General features: G+C 45.2%; 1 protein-coding gene across 1 annotated transcript in view; it reads left to right on the plus strand.

Annotated features, from left to right (window-relative positions):
* Positions 1-1,247: 1,247 nt before the first annotated feature.
* Positions 1,248-19,253, plus strand: part of CHDH (choline dehydrogenase) — a 183,263-nt gene continuing 165,257 nt past the window's right edge. Inside the window, exons 1-2 of the mRNA XM_078661593.1 lie at positions 1,248-1,609; positions 6,789-6,843. The gene's annotated coding sequence lies outside the window, so the exon portion shown is untranslated. The remainder of the gene's footprint in view (positions 1,610-6,788; positions 6,844-19,253) is intronic.

The raw sequence follows: 19,253 nt of genomic DNA on the forward strand, positions 1-19,253 counted from the left end.
CTACTCAAAGCCCTCTTCCTTGAACGCTCCGGTGCTTAGCGAGAACCACACGCCGGATGGTGAAGTCCGATATTTCTCTGAACCCAGAGTCGATTGACTCGCTTGTGAACTCCGATCCTTGCTGCTGTTTTACAGACTCTATTTCCTACCTGCTGTTCCTGATTCCTGTTTCTCTTTGTTTATTTTCCTTGCTACCGATCTCTATTTGCTGTGAAGCGCGTTGATACCCTCGGGTCCAGCCAGCGCTATACAAAACTTCAATAAATAAAATAAATAAATAAATACATATTTTGCTTTCTCCTACCATATAATACTGCAAGGGGAAATGTGTCAGTCCACTTCAGACATTGTCTCTCTTTATTGAGAAATTTAATTTTGCTTGTGTACAAGTGCACCTCTGCATTACAAACAGTACACTTCAGCGCCAGGGCTGATGGGCCAATCTCTGCTTTCGTTTCCATGGTCTTTTAAATGTTATTTTTGCAGTGGAACATTTTGTACTTAATTAATTGCAGACATAAGTAAGCCAGCGTTACCTGCCATTGTGTTTTCTTTATTTTAAACCTTTAATTCCTATTGCAAAGATTTGCAAAAAATAAACGAATTGCAGGGCTGCAAAGAGACACCTGTTGGCTTTGCCAATGCTTTTTTTTATGATGTTGAAAGTCAATTTGCCTAAATAAAAATCTTCTTCACACTATTCATTCAGTCACCGGAGAATTTAGCATATAACGACATCTACTTGTATAGCCGGCAGCCTTGAAAGTTCCGTTTTACAGTTTTCTTTCAGCATTGGATCTTACTCAAATGTCACTGATTGGAATAGTTTGTTTTCATAAATTGAGCAAATATTAATGTTATGAGAGAGGCAGAGCCAATCGAAGGAGGTTGAGGGAGATGAGGCTGTAAACAAGTGCTTGTGTAATTGATTTTGCAAGCACGTGTAGTGAAGCCATGCTTTTTTCTTCTGACAAAATTGACTCGAATTAGTCGAGGTTCCTATCTGTGCTCACAAATCTGCGAGAAATTGTTTAAAAAGCAACTGATTTTTTGCTCGTAAGGTAGCAGGACTGTAATGTTGCGTGGCGTTCGAGCAGCACCATTTGGAACGCCCGAAAGAGGTGGGTTTTCAGGTATTCCCCCCGTGAGCGTGCTATGTGGTTTATCCTGGCGTCTCGCGTCAGGAACTTAATGTAGCCCGTGGGAGTGGACGGGCGTGGTCAGTTGGAAGGCTACGTGAAATGCAGCAAGTGTGTGTCCATGTTGCTATTTATCATACACGCATGCGACACACGACAAAGACCAGTAGGGGGCCGAATTCGCGCCCCGGCAACCCCTGCGGCGCGAAGGACCCTTCATTCCCGGCCCGGGGGCCTTTTCAGCTGAAGGCCTATGAATGTGTGAGACATGGGAGGGGCTACTGGTCATATTACTCAGGAGGGGCCCAAGAGTTTGTGTTAAACCCCTGGACCAGGTTCACACGGGACTGAACTGCTGAAATACTGGAATAACCGGTATGAGGTCTATGTGCATTATGAGAACAAATTGGACGCATTTCAGGGTGTAACTGGGATCACGTGACTCTTATTTCATTGTATCGTAAATGACGGCTGTGTGGCAGCGCTCTAGTGTTCCGTGAGCGGAACAGGAACCACGTCACAGGATGTGGTAGGCGGGACACTCAGTTTTCTCTGGCGCTCACTGCCAGAGGTAGCCAGCCCCGGCGCTCCGGTTAATAAACCTTATATTCAATTTACCACTGCGTTTGTGCATCATTACAGTGGCGACGAAGGTGGGATAAGCACGCGACCCCAGTAATTGCACGCATTACGCGTGAGAAGCAGAACGGAGCGCGGCAGAGGAGCCGGCAAGGCGGGAAGAAGCGCGAAAATCGGCGCTAGGACAGCCACGAGCCAGGAGGGGGCCCCACGGCTGTCCTTAAGCCCAGTAAAGGCCACAGCACGTGTAAATGACGCCCCAGGTGAAGGAGAGCACAGCAAGACAGAGGAAGACACCTGAGGGAAACTAACAAGGCAACCAGCCCTATTACATCACGGTAAGCCCTCACAGGCGCCCCAGCAACAGAGAATAGGGGTGCACGCTGGCGGAGACTGCAGGCACATCGACTGCGAAGGCAGGAAGCAGCTCAGAGGCGGAATCTCTCACCACAGAGGGTGGACCAGGAGAGGACAGTGAGTGTGAGAACAGAGAGGACGAGGGAGGAGATCAAAGCGCCCCAGGGAGTCCATCCAGGAAAACTGTTGTCACACCTAAGACCAAGAGGAAAGCTCCAACCATGGCGAGTCAGAGCACGTCTCTCACCCAACTCGTCCCATTCCTCACGAAAAGCGGAGAACCGGAAAGAAAATGGGAAGACTGGAAGAGGTACTTCCTTAACTATCTGGAAGCGCTAGAAGAGGAAGGCGAGACCGCGTTCACGAGTCTGAGGAAAAAGAAGATCCTTCTCCATAACTTAGGTCCAGAAGGGCTCAGGATCTATGACACCATTGTGAAAGGAGAAAGAGCCGCAGCGGACACGGAGGTGTTTGATCACGCCATTGAAGACTTGGACGCACATTACAGGCCTGTAGTGTGTGTCGCCATCGACAGATTTAACTTCTTTCAGAGAAAACAGAAGAGCGGAGAGTCTGTGGACGAATACGTCGTAGCACTGAGGAAATTAGCAGGCACGTGCAAATTTGGGGGACTGCATGATGAATTCATCAGGGATCAAATTATTATGCATACCTCCAGTACCCACATACAAGAGAAATTGTGGGTGAATGGCGACGCTCCACTCAAGGAGATCTGGGCGATGGTCAAAAAAGCCGAGCTATCGAAAAGGTGTGCCCAGGCGGCGAAGAGGGACGCCCAGGAATCGCAAGCAGTGTGTAGAGTAATGGCGCCAAACAGAAACGACCGTTGGAAGCAAAATGAGACGCGGAAGACCCAGGGAGGAAACAGAGCTGACTTCTCCACTAAATCACAGACGGACAGCAAGACACACAGAAAGGAAAGAAACCAGTGTTACAGGTGTGGTAGCAGTAGCCACGTGGGAAACGACAAGGTGTGCCCCGCCTTCAAGGCCAGGTGTTCCTACTGCAACATCTTTGGACACTACGAGAAAGTGTGTCGCAGAAAACCGAAGAATGCCGTAGTGCGCTTGGTAGACCATGATCAGAGAGAAGATTCCAGTGATCAGGACGACAAAGGTGAAGAGGAAGAATTCCTGTACATTGATGTCCAAGTTCTAGAGATGGACGGTTCCAACACAGACAGGCCTCGTCTCGACATGCACATAGGGGGCATACCCTTGGAGATGATCGCGGACAGCGGAGCGCCCATCTCAATCGTCCAGAGGCAGGTATGGGAAGACAACTTTGCAGCGAGGATCAAAGAAACACTCCTACCCATGGATGTGAGACCAGTAACGTACACTGGACAGAAGATCCCCATGTTGGGCTACTGCCCGCTCTTATTTGAATTCAGAGGTCGTCATGCGCAGTGCAAGCTGTACGTAGCGGAGAGAGGGCCGTCTGTTCTGAGTTGGAAAGATCAAGGAGCATTGGGGATCCAGCTCAACCCTGGTGGCATTGAGAAAATCCTATTCATGGACATGGCGGTCAGCGAAGACGTGCATTTGTGGAGGAAAACATATCCCAAAGTCTTCAACGGGCAAATTGGCGAGCTGGGCAAGTACACGCACCTCATCAAACTGAAGGAAGGGGCGGTACCAGTAGTGCACAGAGTGAGGAACATTCCGTTCCGCAGCAGAGAGGCAGTACAAATAGAGCTGGACAGGTTGGAAAAGGAGGGAGTCATCAGGGCGATAGAGAGCGCGGAGTGGCTGTCTCCCCTGGTTGTAGCCCAAAAGCCCAACGGCAAGGTACGTCTCTGCGTGGACCTAAGAGAGTTAAACAAAAACATTGTCGTAGACAGATTCCCCTTGCCGCGCATCAGTGAAATGCTGGCGAAAACAAAGGACGTCACATGGTTTTCCACAGTGGACCTCTCGTCGGCCTATCATCAAGTTAAGCTTCATCCGTCGTGCACCCACCTCACGTCGTTTATCACACCCTTCGGGTGCTATGAGTTCGTGAGGATGCCCTTCGGCTTAGCTTCTGCCGCGGCCGTGTTCCAGAAAATCATGCATAAACTCCTAAAAGACCTTAAGGATGTCCTCTTCTTCCAGGATGACATACTGGTAATGGGGAAGTCGAGGCAGGATCATAACGTGAAACTTCACAAGGTGCTGCAGAAACTGCAAGACAGTGGATTGACTGCCGAGTGGACGAAATGCAATTTGGGAGTGCAGTCGGTCACATACCTCGGCCATGAGGTGAGTGGACAAGGCATAACTCCGAAGAAAACAAACATGAGAGCCATCATGGAAGCACCCACACCGGAAAGGAAGGAAGATGTTCGGTCATTCCTAGGGATGGCCGAGTATTACAGCAAATTCATCCCTCATTTCGCAACAAAGACACACTACATACGACAACTGCTCAAGGAAAAGAACAGGTTTCAGTGGGGTAAAGAGGAGCAAGAAGAGTTCGACTCACTCAAGCGAGAAATGGGTACGGCCATTCCCCTCAAGGGATTTGACCCCGAAGCTGAGTCTGTTCTCACCACAGACGCCAGTGACCGTGGCCTAGGAGCGGTACTAATGCAGAGAGAGGAGTCGGGAGAGATGTCGACCGTCAGCTTCGCCTCCCGCTCGTTGTCGCCCAGTGAGGAGAAGTTCAGTGTGGTGGAGAAGGAGATGCTGGCGGTGGTCTGGGCGGTGGAAAAATTCAGGCAATACTTGTGGGGTGCCAAGTTTCTCGTAAAAACCGATCACAAGCCTTTAGTTCGTGTCCTGACATCAAGTGGACATGACCATGCCACGCCCAGGATCGCCAAGATGACCCTACGGCTATTGGACTTTGTCTATGAAGTCGAGCACATTCCAGGGCCACAGAACAAAGTGGCCGACTTCCTAAGTAGGGCAGCTGCCATGGAAGAGGCAAAGAATGAAGAAAGGCAAGAGTGGGAAGGATACGTGGTTGCCACCATCCAGGACACTGAAGAGGTAATAAGCGCCCAGGACTGGGAAGAAGCATACCGAGAAGACACAGACTTGGAGGCCGTAAAAGGATATGTCGTTCATGGCTGGCCCGAGAAGAGACACTTGAAGGAGGAACTGAAGAGATACTGGGAGGTCCGAGAGGAACTGTCATTGGCTGAAAACCCAATGTTCTTACTCAGAGGGGACAAGGTGATTCCGCCCAGGAACATTCTGGAACGGTTGATGTCCATACTGCATGAAGGGCACCAGGGCATCACAAAAACGAAAGCCTTGGCCAGACAAGCCTACTGGTGGCCAGCCATCGACGCGCAGGTAGAAAGACATGTGCGCTCGTGCGAGTCTTGCGCAAAATCGGACAAGGCCCAGAGCCTGCTGAGACCCCCGCTGGGAAGGTTTCCGATTCCAGATGGCCCGTGGGAGATGTTGTCAGTGGACATAATGGGACCAGTCTTGAACAAGGAAGGCACTCAAAAGTACGTGGTGGTTGCCGTAGACAGGTATTCCAAGTGGCCCGAGCTACAAGTCTTGGAGAGAGTGGATACTGAGGCAGTGATAAAGTTCTTGCGTACCACCTTTATCAGCGAAGGCATTCCGAGGATCATCACCTGCGACAATGGACCCCAGTTCACTTCAGAAAAGTGGAAGGCCTTCACCAACAGAAACGGAATTGAAGTGAAGCACACCCCGATCTACCACCCGGCGGGTAACGGCCAGGTGGAACGCTTTAATCGTGTGATTATGGGCACCATACAGGCAGCCATAGAGGATGGCAAGGATTGGGAAATGGAGCTGGAGAAGATGATTTGGGCATACCGAATCACACCGGGTAGCACAGGCTACAGCCCCTTCAAGATCTTAAGAGGCAGAGAGGCCTTCACCAAAGACAATACAGCATGGAGGAAGTTGATTGTCCAGAGTAAATGGTCACCGGCGGTGGTAAGGAAAAATCTGGAGAGAGCCCAGGATGTCTACACGGCACACTACAACAGAAGAAGGAACACTCAAAGTACAGAACTGGACAAAGGTGATTGGGTGAGGGTGAAGCTAGCCATCATGAAGAAGAAAGGAGAGAGCAAGTTTTCACCTCCCCTCAAGGTGGTGGAGCCTTATGCCAGATCAGCTCTCCTGAGCGATGGAAAGATTTGGTCCATGGACAGAATGGCCAAATGCAGCAAGATACTGAAATGGGAAGACGAGGCGGAAGAAGGAACGGAGAATGTCGCAGAGGATGGAGAAAGTGTAAGTGGAGAAAGGCAAGAGGAATATGTGAACGGAACGGAAGGACTAACAACAGCAGAGGAAGAAAGAGTGAGTAGAGAGACGGAAGGGAAGAACAGAGGCATAGAAGAGTGTGAGAAGAAGGCCAAGGATGGGGAAGCAGAAGGTGCGAGAGAGAGAAGGGGACAAGAGACTACAGGAGGAGAGAGAAAGATTGAGAGAGTGGAAACTCGAGCAGGGCGGAGAATCAAGGTACCGGAGAGATTCAAGGATTATGAAATGGACTGGAAGTAAGACTTTTAGATATTTGTTTATTGTGCATAAAGGGGGGAGATGTGGCAGCGCTCTAGTGTTCCGTGAGCGGAACAGGAACCACGTCACAGGATGTGGTAGGCGGGACACTCAGTTTTCTCTGGCGCTCACTGCCAGAGGTAGCCAGCCCCGGCGCTCCGGTTAATAAACCTTATATTCAATTTACCACTGCGTTTGTGCATCATTACAGGCTGCACCCACTAACAACGTTCTCAATGTGCCTCCGGTGTGTGAGGATCACGTGAGTAGGTGCTACTTTATTTAGCTGTAATTATTTAATGGGGGTTTCTGTCAGAACCTGAGCAGAACCTGAGCAGCTGGTTAGTTATATCAGCAGAGTACAACTTACAACGGTAATCTTTAGTGAGACGAAAACTGCAACACAGAGGACTATAAAGGTATTTTTTGCTGCTGTCTTTAGTCGTTTTGGAGTCCCAATAAAAATGTTCATGCTTTGAATCCAATGTAGTTATTAATTACAATTTGTTTGCAAACCCGAAGGATCTGTTACGTGTGTACTTTACTAATTCTTTATAGCAGCAATGTAAACAGGATGCACTCAGTGCGAATGAGCAACAGCTATCCCTCTCCTTTCTAGCATACTTTGTCCACATCACCTTACACAGTGTCCAACTACCATGTAGACGACCCTTCAAGACGTCAACCTGCTCAAGATCATTTTTGTTACATTAATTTTGTAGACTGTTAGTGACTGTTAGAATTGGGGGTCTCTGGTTGGCAAAGGTGAGTACTTGTGACAAGCAGGGACCCTCTCCTCTAGTCAGGGCAAGGGACTTACTCTTTAAAATAACCCCTGCTCACCCTCTAGGCAGTGTGGCGCGAGCAGACAAAGGATAATCTCAGAGCGTTATGGGTTAAGCATTTATGACCACATACAGTAATTGAATGACACACCACAAATGGACACCAGTCTAGTTTTGTATCAAAAATAGGTATCTTTATATAAGGCTTAACACAAGACCCAATAGCGTTTAAAAATAGGCCACAATGCTGTTCAGGATTCAGGTGTATTTCTAGGGTTCGGTGCGCTTCGTGCACCCTGTGCGACTCGTGCTGCGTTGGGACAGAGTCCTAATTTATTTTATTTATTTAGGCTACTTATATAGCGCTCGAATCACCGTGCGGCATCTCGGCGCTTGCCTTGGGAACCCGTCCTGGCTTTTCCCAGTGAGATAACCCGTACTGGGTATCCCCCAGGTGAAAGCCAGGCATCCCGCCGCGGGGGGGGGGGGGGGGGGCGGGGGGGCGTTGTGGAGATTAAGCAAGCTTAATGCCCAGAGTTGCAGAGTGTGAACCCGTGATTCGAGTATGCACCGAAGTGAGAATTATCGAGTCCGCTGACCCTGGTTCACGACCCTGCCGCGTCGGGAATTGAACCCTGGTCCCAGGCCGTTCTCTGCTTCTGGGTCTGCCTGCTCTAACCAGTGAGCTACACTTCTTCGTCTGGGACGCAGCGAGGTAGTGCGGCTCGAAGGGGAGAGAGGAAAAGCGATGTGCGGTGCAGCCTGGTTGTCGGTGCGAGCTACGGCTCGTCAGGGGAGCGGAGACACACAGTTCGAGGCGGCCTGGCACGGCTTTGTAGAAATCAGGGATTTGAGGCGGACTTTGAATCGCGGGTTCAGCGGCCCGAGGCAGAAGCAGATTCCAGCAGCTCTAGTTGAGGCAGGGAGGAGTCCAATAGTCCTGGGACTCCGTTCAGGGGGCAAGCTCACACACAATCCCTTGGAGATTGTTTGAAGTCACAAGTTTGCAAAGTCTCTTTAGGCTTTTCCTCTCCTTTCAGAGCAAGGCACCCACTGCAGGCCAATCCCCCAGTTTAGGGACAGTACTCCTCCTTCAGCTTTTCTAGGTCCTTCTCGTCGGGCAGAGATTCTTTGTGGTTCAAGCAGGATCTGATATCTTAGGAGCAGGGCTCCTATATTTATACTGCATTTCTTTTGTTCTTTCAGGCCAGGGGGCCTTTGCCTTGTTCAGTCCAGTTCCTGAGCACTTTGTTGACATGATGCAGGCTTCTGCTTTCAGGGTGCAGGGCAGAGACATCAGACGCAGGAGGTGGAGCCAGCATTGTGGTGGCAGAGCACAGCCCTATTCAGAGTCAAGGGGCACTCCTCCCACCCATCCTGGTGTAATCTTCCTATTCACCACCTGGCTGCCCAGCCTGTCTCCTGGAATTCCACAGCCCTGTAACTCACAGAAACCAGACAGCAGATACACATCAGAGCAGAGGCGGGCTGAAATGGTTAGGCAAGCAAATACCAACTTTCTAAAAGTGGTATTTGCAAACAAAGAACATTAAAATAAACTTTGCTAAAATATGTATTTTATTAATCTGAGTTTAGGCATACCAAACTCGAATTTCCACCATGTTCCCTGAGCCTTCTAGGATTATAGAGTGTAATAATTCCAGCAGCCCATTCTGGCCTATGAGAACAGGTAGCCTTCCAATAGTGAAAAACGAAAATGGCTGTAATGCACTATTAGGACATGCCACACACATCAGGGCTTGTCCTGCCTTATGCTTACAATGCACCATGCCCTAGGGCCTACCATAGGGGTGACTCACATGAAGTAAAGGGAAGGTTTAGGGGCTGGCAAGTGGGTGCACTTGCCCAGCCAGCATGACAGTACCAGACTGCACGCAGGTTCTGCAATGGCAGACCTTAGACACATTTTACAAGGCTGCTTCTGTGGGTGGCACAACCAGTGCTGCAGGCTCACTAGCAGCATTTGGATTTACAAGCCCTGGCACTCCTGGTGCACTTAACTGGGGTCTGACAGTAAACCAAATACGCCAATCATGGAAACCAATCACATATACACTTTATATAGGGAGCACTTGCACTGATTGGCAGTGGCACAGTGCTCTGAGCAGCTAACACCAGCAAAATATATGAGGCACAGCAGCAAAAAATTGGAAGGGAGACTCACGCCAAGGTGCCAGGTCTAACAGTGACAAATAGTATTTTATTGTTGGCAGGTAGCTCCAGTGGTGTGTGATTGTAAGGGCTGCGATTTATGACACTCAGGTAACCACCCTACCCCTGCTATGCTTTGGTTGTTGTAGGCTACCATGTATAAGCATTGGGTCGTGGAAGCGGCAGTGATTCAACCAAACCCATCCCATCTGCCAATGGGGTTCTCCAGGTGAGCTGTGGCATTGGCAGCTAGGTGTAATGAATGTGCTTTTCGCTAAAAGAACACACCCTAACCCAACACCCCCAAAATCAAGCACTTCCTTAAGGCGAGGTAAGAAAACACACCCAAATGTAGGTAAAGTAATACATACAAGTTTATTAATGCAACCTTTTAAAAAGACAGGCCGAATATATCAATCATGGCAGACTCCCAAATGTCAAATTAATGATTAAATGAACAATTGAAATAGAATGCAATATATATATATATATATATATATATATATCCACAATGAGCAAAGAGTAGAAAATATATGCAAGAGAGAGAGAAAGAGAGAGTGTGGTTAGGAACACCTCACGGACTGATTCTGCAACATCCTTGCCAACTCTAGCTGGGGGAAGTCCTTTTCAACAGCCCAGGAAGGAGTTCGGTCAGGACCCAAGTTCCAGCACCAATCCACAGTAATACGTCTATTCTGTGGTGAACTTCCACCAGACCCACAAATACTCCCAGCTGTAATACCATTATATTTAAAAGATATCCTAAAGCTGGACGGGGCCTATAGAATCCCCTGGATCAAATACGTATGCGACTTTATGGACAAACTGGGCCACCTCGAACATTTTACCACTCCATCCTCAATGATAAATATTACAAGAAAGACATTAAAAAACGAGGGCATGCAGTTTTTAGAAGGCAAAAGACTACACGGAGAATCTGCAATTAAAATAACCGTGAGAAATCATCAGTTGTTAAGTACTACACTAGGAATGGAGCCTTACTTATCTTTTGTACTGAGAACTTTTGATAGATTTATTCTTACAAGGTTAAGACTGGGTATTATTTAAAGGCTGATGACATTTAAATGAACGACTGGTCTTGTAACCTCTCACTGTGCCCCTGCTATAACGCCTCCACCCAATCTAATATGCACTTAGTCCTATTTTGTAAATTTTACCATGAGCTTGTATCATACCCTCTTTAAGAAAACTGGGGCTTAGGCGGAGCTGTGACGCAATGTTTCAGCTTCAATTGCTAGAAAACGAGCACATAGCATGGAGGGTAGCCCAGTTCTTAAAAGCTGCATTTTATATTCGGAAAAGTATTGTTTTAATGGAATAGTATTGTACAAATTGATTGCATTGTGTTTTTTACCTGTAAATCATATGTTGTTTTTTTAAGTTATGTGCTTTTATGACTGTTTTATACAGCAGCCGAATAAAGCTTTTCTTGAATACCATTATTCAAAGTGGGACGAAACTTCTAGAAAACCCACCCCTTTCTCATTGAAAAAACCAAGCTGGCTGGTACCAGTCTGCGTCAAGGCCAAGACAGAGGCTGGCGAAGCCCCGGTATTTTGACTCAGAGACAGAGTTGTACATTCCACAGATAATATCCAGTTCATCCTGGTCAGTGAGGTGCGAAAAAGAAGTGAGGAGCCGAAAGACCTTGAATATGAATGGCAAGAACTACTGTGCACGCAGAAGTAAGGCAAAGTCAGAAAGCAAGATGACATGAGGCCATGTCAAAGCCAATAGACGAAGTCAGAAAAGCAGATGACGTGAGGCCATTTCAAAGCCAATAGTCAAAGTCAGACAACCAGATGACATGAGGCCATGTCAAAGCCAATAGTCAAAGTCAGAAAACCAGGTGACATGAGGCCATGTCAAAGCCAATAGTAAGCACTCATGATTAAGCACTTCTAATTAACAAGCAAGGCAAAGTCAGGTCACAGCCAATAGTAAGCACTTTATAATATAAAGGTACTCCTTGACAGCTCTCGCTAAAAGACAACAAGATTGCAAGATAGAAGAGAAGTAGGCATTTGCAGGACCGTCCTACATTAAGGCTAGGGTAAAATAACACACTAAAGTCAGTTAAAATGGTGGTAGTTAAAGTCATCATAGGGTGCCAAACCACAAAAGTGGCTCTTTTATTACATTCCACCCCATGACCTTCGACTATCACCATATACTTATATCACAAACTGAACCTCTCAACTAAAGACACCACTATTGGTGAAAAATTGCATTTCCAAAATACACGTTGAAGCAATAACTCATGTGCTGAACGGAAGGCACAAAAACTGCATTACTTAATTGAAAGACACAAAAACTGTTGAAAAACGACATTTCATAATTGAAAACATAACTACAAGTGAAAAAACACATTTTATAACTGAAAGACACAAATATAAAACTATGAAATCATAAAAGCATGTGATAACCACTTCAAAACAAGTTGTAACTGGAAACATAGCCATGATTTAAAGACTGCATTTCTTAACCCCTTCAGTGCTAATGACAAGGGTAACTCGTCATGGAGTTTCCATTGATTTCAATGGAAAGTCAATGGGAAGAGGTGGATGTACCTTAGCATCCAAGTGGTTAACAGTAAAAACACAACTACAAAGCACTGAAATCATAAAAGCATGTAATAATCTTTTCAAAACACATAGAAACAACTCAAACATATCTAGATATTCAGCAAGAATAACACAAGATAAATGATACAATCATATTAACTCAGTAATGTTTCTAATGTCTCAAATGGCTAATACTGGAACTTCTACTGTTGAAGCAGCCAAACTCATATATTTTGTGCTAAACAATAAAGGCAACTCTTTAACTCAAAAAACATTTCCTCCAAATGCAGATAATTTCTGTCGTTCTTTTTCTTTTTAAACAAACAGTCCTTCTGTGTGAAAGACACACAGCCCTCTCGCACTTTGTCTTAGCTTCATGTTTATAAAACAGTTTCAATTACAGCACATCTGTGTTGTTCTGTTTTCTCTTAAAACTCACAGTCTTCTGTGTGAAAGACACACAGCCTTCTCACATTTAACTCATCTCCACTGAATCAGTTTATTGGTTTTGGCAAAGTGGATTCCCATCAGGTCCGTTCAGCCACAGGACGTCAGCTTCCACCGTCTGGTGATCACTCCAGGCTTGGGGGGAGGGGGTAAGTTGGAGCGGAGGGGAGGGATGGGACCACTCATACGGAGACTCGGGCACCAAACACACCAACACGTCGCAGTATGATGACCTGGAAAAGAAACAAGCATCACTCTTCTTGCAAAAAACATTTTTCAAAAGTGCACGTTTTTCCTGTCCCTGTTTTGCATTTCTAAAGGCACACTATTATCATTCCTGTCTGCACGGTTCTTCTGGCTCTGGGGAATTGTCAGAGAATTCTACCCACTCTTTAGCCTCTGAATTCCTGGTATTGGAGTGAAACTCTCTTTTTTCCCTGGACAGTCTCCTTCCTGACTATTTCTCCACTCACTGCTGGATACGTGCTCCCTTTATCAATTGCAGAAGCCCAATGCACTCCATCTGCTCTTTCTGCTCTGGTAATTTTCCTTTTCTCAACTTGCCCTACACCTTCTGTGGGACTGGTCTGGCATGTGCGTTCTGATAAACAGGACACTGCAAAATCACAGTTTTAATCAAATACACGGTAACTGTACTTTGTGTCAACATGGTCCAAATCTCTTTCCACAATTCCTTGCCCCACACTTCCTTTGCATTTATCATCCAATTATGAGCATGCCACGTGGGAAGCCAAGTTGCTAACCTATTGGCAGTGGACCATGAATCAGTAAATATGACATATTCCTGGCAATTCTTGTTTCAAAGCTTGATACAAAGCATATATTTCTATGAACTGACTACTCTTTCCTTCTCAAGTAGTGGTCATCAATTTCTGGGTCACAGGATTGTATGACACTGCCTTCCAGTGCCTCTTCGCCCCTACATACCTGGCTGCACCATCAGTAAACCACACATGCTTCTTGTCCATGGACAATTAGCTAAATGGCTTACCCCACTTTACAGGAGACGTCTGTATTTAAGGTACATCATGCAACACCCCTGCCTCTTCCAGTGGCGCATGCGCCACTTGCTCATGCAACACTGCAGTGTCTTTGGGACCGACTTTGGCCCTATCCTGTATATACCACTTCCATTTAATTATGCTGGCTTCCTGCGCATGTCCAATTCTGTAAGTTTAGGGGGAACTCATCACCCACTGGATTATTGGAATTTCAGGTCTCAAAATCACATCATGTCCTAGGGTCAATTGCTCAGTATCCACCAGAGCCCAATAGCATGCAAGCCACTGTTTTTCAAATGGAGTGTACCTCTCTCAAGCGTCTAGCAATCTCTGTGTCCAGAACCCTAAAGGAAACGTTCGTTTTTTCCTGCTTCTGCCACAAACTCCAATTGGCATATGGTCCTTATACTGTCACATTCAGCTCAACATCCCCCTCCCATACTGGCCACAAATCCAAAGCGTGCTGTATAACCTCTTTTGCTAATTCAAATGCAATCTGTTGTTGCTCTCCCCATTCAAATGCATTTTTCTTTCGCGTAACTTTGTACAAAGGGGCCAAAATCTGACTCAAGTGAGGGATGTGCTGTCTCCAAAAATCAAACAAACCAATGAACCTCTGGGCTTCCTTTCTGTTTAGGGGCACTGCAAATTCTCTGAGCTTTTGTTTCACTTGGGGTACCACCTCTCTGTGTCACTGATGCCACTAAATACCCAAAAACTTCACACTCTGAGAGGGTCCTTGTATTTTGGCAGGATTTATATCTCATCCGTTGCTCTGCAAATGCTCCACAATTCTGTCTAACTGATTCTGCACTTGTGCATCCTGACACATAGAAATCATAGTTCTCAGTAAATCTAGGGGGATATGGATCCCTTCATTTTCCTGCCCACCTTTTTGTATGGTCTTTATCTCCTAGGTGCTCGTATTTAGTTATGCACACCAAATCTGAATCGTGTGTCACCACCTCTGTCTCCAAGATTTTAGCCTTTTCATCTTTAAGGAAATTAAATGTTCCGTCATGCTTAGTAGCTGCGCTTTGGCAGTACAATCTGACACTTCACTGGGAAATTCTGTGTCTCAACTCCACCCCTGCACTTTCTGTTGAGACTTGCGCAAACTGTTTATGCAAAACTGCAGTCTCTGTATACACCATTTAATTACGTTGGCTTTCTCCCTCTGATACATCACATTGTGTCTAACTATCATCTGCCCAATGTCTTTCAATGCACAAAAACACAAAAGCATCTGTATTTGTTTAGAATTAAAAAAGGTTACCGTCCACAACTTTAAAAGCATACTTTAAAAGCATACTCAGCAGCTTACATTTGGCCCTTTGTCTGATTGGGAGCCAGTGTCGTGTCCTCATACACTCAGATGCTGAACTGTACTTACTCTTGTTACATACCAATTTGGCAGCTGCATTCTGGACCAGCTGTAGTCGAGAGAAAAGATAGTACGCCATGCCAACAAAAAGAGCATTCTCATAATCCATCCTACCTATAAGCAGGGCTTGGACAAGGGTTCTACACTCTGTAGGGATCCATTGGATCTGATGGGGACCCTGATTTGACTTCAGCCATTGCTTTTTCCACCTCCTTCTCTGTAAAAGGGTCGAAATTACTTAGATGGACTTAGGCATCAGGATGTGGGTTCAAAATTCCCCAATCTACGTCATCTGGTGAATGCTGCTCCTTAAATGAAGAATAAATCCTCGTAATTTTATCACCAAACAATTTGCTGATTGGCCTTGCATCCCTCAGGGGAGGGTACCGGGGTTTGGGACAAGCTGGGAGGGTTACAGAGCTATTTAACTATTTGGTAGACTTCTTTCAGTGAACTTCTATTGTCTTTCATGCGTTTTGAAAAATAGATCTTTTTGGCGTGTTTAATGGCAGTGTTATAGTGTCTCATCTCCGCCTTATATAACTGTCTATCCATGTCTAGTTTGGATAGTCACAAAAAACAGAATTTAAAGAAGGATCTACAGGGGAAATATGTTTAAAGACCTATTGGCATCCTATCCCCTAATCTAACTAGCAACAAATACACAAGGGATGCTAAAGGTCTAAAAAAAGAGGCTCAAAACGGTCTGCTTGCTAACCAGTGGGTGTATGTGGAGGCAGAGTCAGGTGAGAAAACAGTGTGAAAATATACCCATCAGCCCACCTGTTGGCGGAAACTCATCATCTGGGTTTTAGTTGTCATACTGGTATCTGCTAGGTTACTCACTTCAGATGTTTGTGAGAGATCCTTGTAACAGATCCACCAGTGATGGAGGCCAAACAATTGTGGTACAGGTGCTGGAATGGGAAAAGACGTTGCAGTGCTCAGAAAAGGGTGTGTGAACCAATAATGAAAAAAGTGAAACTTAAAATTGCCTAATGTGGTGCCAAGAGGTAACTTTATTAGAAGGGCCACCACAATGGCAAAATTAAAAGCAGAGTGTAGATAGTGCTAACAAATACTACTATCAATAGATGGAACTGGTCGACATGTTTCAGCCAAACAAATGGCTTTCTTCAGGACCATAGGATGTTAAAACACTACTGCAACAGATTGTGAACAGAACAAAAAAATTGTTTATTTCTGACCATAAAGCAAAATAGTGTACCATGTTAAGATAGCCTACCGTGTATTAAATCTTGAACGGTAGCGAAATATAGACATGGTCACCAAAATTCTCCCCTGAAAAAGAACAAAGTACATGCACAAGCAATTTTGTAGAAGCAGCAGACGGTTCATGGATATAGACAATTAATGGCCTGTGATCAAAATCAGATTCATCCATGTTTTGCATATTGTTAATATATTACATGTATTTCCATTTTCTTCATTCTGAAGGAAGGAAACTCACCCAAAGATTTGATGGGGAAAAGCCTCACCTCAGCTGGCACTCGCTCAGGTGTGGAGGCCCCCGCTCTAGAGAGGATGGAAAAAAGGAGAAAAACACATTCATTTCATCCATAACACCAAGTTTCTGTGTTAAACCATCTCTCTCAAGTTGTCTTTAGTGAGTAACGTACACAAAATAAGATGGCGATCTCAGCAAGCCAAAGGCTGATGGACGACTATATTTGAATACCTCTATGCAGGATGTTGTATATATAGAAAATTGCAAAAATAAATATCAGTGCAATTTCACATCCAAGTTAAAGGCTAGGGAATTACCAACTCGTGGTAGGAAAGCAGTCCAAGCATCGATAGAAGAAACCAAAGTCTCTAAATCAAAGGGAGACTAGTTGGCACAAAAGAGTATCTGAGTGGTTGAAAGCGCAATGGAATCTGCCAGGAAAAGCCAATGGTCTAAGCAGCAAACATCCATAGACAGGTCCGCACCAAGCAAGTCCCACCGAAAGACCACCCATCTGTCCGTCGGTACCTCTGGCTACAACTGAGCCGAGGGGAAGGTAATGGTCCAGGTGGAGCGGCCGTCTATAAATGGAAAGTTGCGGACCAAAGAGGAAGCTGTGTTGTGCTTAATTGATTGGTTGGCCGTGCAAACCGGAAACTGGAGGTGCAGCCGTCTATAAATGGAAAGTTGCGGATCAGAGAGGAAACCGTGTTGTGCTTAATTGATTGGTTGGCCGTACAAGCCGGAAACCGGAAGTGGTAGTGACAAATGTCCGCTGTTTTTAGCGCTGTTATGTACGGGCGCACACCAAAGTGATGAGTTTCTCTAAAATAAGGATTGACTCTCGTGACACATAAGCTGTGCGGCAGAGATGTCATAACTGTGTAATTGAAGATGAGCAGTTCATAAGTTTACGAAGCTGAAATATTTGACAGCATTTTGCAAAATCAGACTGCGGACCAGGGGAGGGGCAGTGTTTATACTCTGCTCGCCACGGAAACCGGAAGAAGATGTCTTGTATTCCGGTGTTCCGCGCGGGCGCAATTAGACTGCGGACCCACAAGGGAACAGTGCTCAGCTCGTCACGGAAACCGGAAGAAGGTCTCTTATATTCCGGTATTCCGCGCGGACACAATTAGACTGTGCAGACTCAGAGCCGTAAAAAGGTGTATACAATATGTGAACACCAGTAACCTCTAGGCTCATCGTCAAGGCCTGTTCTTAATGGCAAATGCAAGCCGAAAAAAATATATATCCGCTGGTATAGAATCATCCAACTCAATGAATCTCAAGGGAAACAAAGGAAAACAAGTATGTTAAATGATTCCACAAGTTCCTTAACTCCCCATTTATCTGTAAAAGGATGGTATAGAGTGTCTAATGACGGAAGAGCACAACCGTCAGAATACAGTATATAACTATGGAAAAGCTGCGGTGTACAGCAAAGATTCCAAAGTGTCAAAGGCTCTGGGGATTCCGGGGAAACCAGAGCGAGTGGATACATTAATGAATGTATAAACAAGAAAATTTCCTTTCTGTGCTGTTATACTTCTAATAGGTGACCAAAAGGCCTACACGTGAACCATGATTAGCTTTTATATCACGATTATGACACAGGTATTTAATGCTACACAACACAAGTATTTACTATTTGTTTCTCTGATTTTATTTTCATTAAAAGCATTTTCTTTTCAAGTTAAAAACATAAACTCATCGGGCATTCATTTTGTATTGTGATCAAGATCATGTGCTCTGGTACATATAGAGAAAAGCTATCTAACAATTCCGATTTACGGTTTACTATCTCAGAGTCACTGATCCTATTGTTTTAAACAAAACTTGACTTATATCACAATTTAATAGACAAACCAAAATTACAATTAATTAAAACAATATACATAAAAAGTCCTTAGTCGACGCGTTTCGGTGCTTTTGTCGTGATGTAACACCTTCCTCAGAACAGAGAATTAAAAACAGGTATAGTCTTCTCTCTATGAAATGAGTGCACATATTTACTTTAGGTTTATGAAAGAGAACGTATAGTAAAACTGGTTGTGTACTAATCATGTCATGCTTTAACGGATGTAATTATTGGCGAAGACTAACGGGCTTACTTAGGTTAGTTGTATATTGGTCCTTCTTTATCATTTAAGGCCAATGAAAATTCATTTAAAATCAGGAGCCAGTCTAATGAACGCTCTCAGTTTTTCTGTAATTCAAAATGGCGGCATTAGAAAAATCACGGCTACCCTTACTTTATCAGGTGTAAGGTCAGGTTTCATGCCTACTTACTTAAAAACGGGAAGGCTCATTTTTACAGTGTCAAGATTGATGGTAGCTGCGTCTTTCAATCTGCGCAGAACTGCTGGTTGGTTCTAGTGCATCAATTACCTGTATGAATTAATCCAACATTGAACTCAGGGACTAAAGATTTGGTCGTTTTGAGGGGGAGGTACCACTTTTTTGTGTGTAACCTGGTAAAATTTAGTTATTACACATATCTGTAAGCGCATTGTCAAAAACATAAAGTATTGCGTCTTTTATTTACTTATGTATCTGAGTTTGGGATTTTAGTACCTCATGCGGGCCCTATTTAGGGCATCGTTTAAGGTGCCACACGTAAATGGTGTGTTTTTAAAATGCCTCTTAACCGCTTCCCCGATAAAACGTTCAATAGGTTGTTATTAGCGGTAAGGACAGGAGATCCACGCCTGCTTGAGTTAGATATCTGGCGTGTACAGCCTCTTTATGGCACTCTATGGTTAAATTAAATCACAAATGCTTTAATATATACGCTGTAAGCTTCCTAGGGA

This window comes from Lissotriton helveticus, chromosome 9 (assembly GCF_964261635.1).
Source record: "Lissotriton helveticus chromosome 9, aLisHel1.1, whole genome shotgun sequence".
Classification (NCBI taxonomy): Eukaryota; Metazoa; Chordata; class Amphibia; order Caudata; family Salamandridae; genus Lissotriton; species Lissotriton helveticus.